The 2,500-nt window shown below is 59.2% G+C and overlaps 1 protein-coding gene across 2 annotated transcripts in view; it reads right to left on the bottom strand.

Annotated features, from left to right (window-relative positions):
- The window catches only part of creb5b (cAMP responsive element binding protein 5b), a gene marked incomplete at both ends in the record, with an annotated part of 39,892 nt that overhangs the window by 22,830 nt on the left and 14,562 nt on the right, over positions 1-2,500 (bottom strand). The gene's annotated exons all lie outside the window — the stretch shown is intronic.

Consider the following 2,500-nt stretch of genomic DNA (forward strand, 5'->3'; position numbering starts at 1 on the left):
TTAACCCTTCGTCCCCCTCGTCTTCTCCTCTAACGAATAGGACGTCTCTCTGACACACGCTGCTCTATCAAGCAGGTCTTTGTGACACAGCGGTGCACTAAGCCCCGCCCCCCAGCCATACAGCCCAGTAACTGTCCATTGTGCAATACTCATAAGACCCGGGTTTACGGCCCATCTCTTGTTTACCCTGTTCACAGAACCGAGCACTGACAGACACAGAACAGGGAAGGACGCCAGCGAGGACTACGGGGTTTTGAAGAGGATAAGTAGCCCGAGCAGATGTGCTCAGATACGGCGTGTGAGCCGGGCCCGGTCTCGGCCCGGGTGTAGGAGTTATTTTCGTTACGCGGAGCCACAACAATGAAGAGGAGTGTATTTAAGAGAGCGCTGCGGTGAAGCGGGGGCTGCTGGGAAAGTCTGCGTGGCTAACCGCTCCAGCGTGCGGACTGACGGGTCAATCTGTGTCAACTGGTACCCACATGTTAGGATTAGGCCCCGGGTTATACTCACTCACTCACTATCAGGGGCCGGTCGTCTGTCAAGGGCCCCCCCCCCCCCCAGCTCAGGACGGCTGTGGTCTACACATCCAGGCCTACTCCGTCTGGGTTGGATGACGTCATCTATACTCTACGGGCGCCGCCGAACCTCGCCGCCGCTTGTGCGGACGCAGCCCCGCCCACTCCGCCACCCCTCGGCCTATGGGACGCCGGGCGCCTCGCCGCGATCCCGCCCCGATAGTCGTTTGCACGGCTCCCGGCTCAGTAGATATCCATTTCCGCGGAGGCGTCGCCAATCGCCGCCAGCCGGCGGCGTTTAGGCGAGCCGCGCCGAGCGGGTCGATGCGATCAATCGGCCGCGCCGCAGCTGTGATTGAGGTAATAGCGCAGGAACGAGGGACAGATGGGGGTTGTCGCTGAGCAAACGCTACCCCCCAGCCCCACAACCCCCCCCCCACCCCCCACCGACCCCCACCTGAATAAATACCTGTATTTTCCCAGACCTAAATGTGTGCATTTAACGGGCCCAGACATTTAGATTACACTGCGCACGCGGTCGCGTAGCGGACAAACACGCGCGACCATTACCGTCCTGGCTAGGTGTCACTTCTGTCCGGGGTTCCAATTCATCACAATCACGCTCACTCAGCGGCACATGTGACACGGCGAGCAACGCCGTGAAAGGCAAACATTTCCACATGGGGGGGGGGAACGCCACGTAAGTACAACCAGGTTAACATCACGGTTACATATTCATCGTCGGGGCTGTGTGTGTGTGTGTGTGTGTGTGTGTGTGCGTGGTGGGGGGGGTGCGCTGTTCGAACAAGCCGCCTCTCTGATTCCCGACCTCGCTTCTAAAAAGGCGCGACGTTAGCGCCTCGGGGGGCGAAATAGCGCGGCTACGCTAATCAAGACGGTGAGCGCGGAGGTAACAAGCGCGCCCCTGTTCCTAGAGGTCGAGCCCAGTCATTCGCGGCTGTTTCCGAAGCGGGGAACTCACGCTGTGTGCTCTCAGCGGCACACGAGAGGAGGCCAGGCCCACGCTCTCTCCACAGCCACACCTGGGACTTCGCCCAGAGATCCAGCTTGGGTCTGTAGGCTGTCAGAGACTATAACCATACATGTGTACGCCCTGTCCTTGGCATTGTCACTAGCGGTTGCTCTGACACAGCTCAGCCGTGTTGTCACCGGGCCCTGGGCCTGGTCCGGTGGAGGTGAGGGGTTTTTCTTTGAGCGCAGGGGACAGGAAAAGCAGGTCATTGGTCCCTGGCTCTGGCTCTACAGAGAAGAAAGAGCTCCTTTGAAGGCCGGCAGGTTTCCCCAGCCTGGGCTGCTCTGCTCTGCTCTGCTCTGCTCTGCTCTGCTCTGCTCTGCTCTGGCCTGTCCGTCTGTCTGTCTGGCCAGTCTGTCTGTCTGGCCAGTCTGTCTGTCTGTCTGTCTGTCTTTCTGGCCTGTCCGTCTGTCTGTCTGTCTGTCTGGCCAGTCTGTCTTTCTGGCCAGTCTGTCTGTCTGTCTGGCCAGTCTGTCTGTCTGTCTGTCTGTCTGTCTGTCTGTCTTTCTGGCCTGTCCGTCTGTCTGTCTGTCTGTCTGTCTGTCTGGCCAGGCTGTCTGTCTGTCTGTCTGTCTGTCTGTCTGTCTGTCTGTCTGGCCAGTCTGTCTATCTGTCTGTCTGTCTGTCTGTCTGTCTGTCTGTCTGTCTGTCTGTCTGTCTGTCTGTCTGTCTGGCCAGTCTGTCTGTCTGTCTGTCTGTCTGTCTGTCTGACCAGTCTGTCTATCTGTCTGTCTGGCCAGTCTGTCTGTCTGTCTGTCTGTCTGTCTGTCTGTCTGTCTGTCTGTCTGTCTGCCAGCGGCTCTGCTCACCTGCAGCAGGCCCCCAGGCCTCTGAGTCTGGGGTTTGGGGGGGGGGGGGGGGGGGTAAGACTCCCCACCACTCCACCTCACCGGAACACTGGCCGCCTGCTCGTTTACTGGGAGAAAGAACATCTACGTCCCCGTGACAAGCC

The sequence above is a fragment of the Borostomias antarcticus genome (genome assembly GCF_949987555.1).
Source record: "Borostomias antarcticus genome assembly, chromosome: 8".
In the NCBI taxonomy this organism is placed as follows: domain Eukaryota; kingdom Metazoa; phylum Chordata; class Actinopteri; order Stomiiformes; family Stomiidae; genus Borostomias; species Borostomias antarcticus.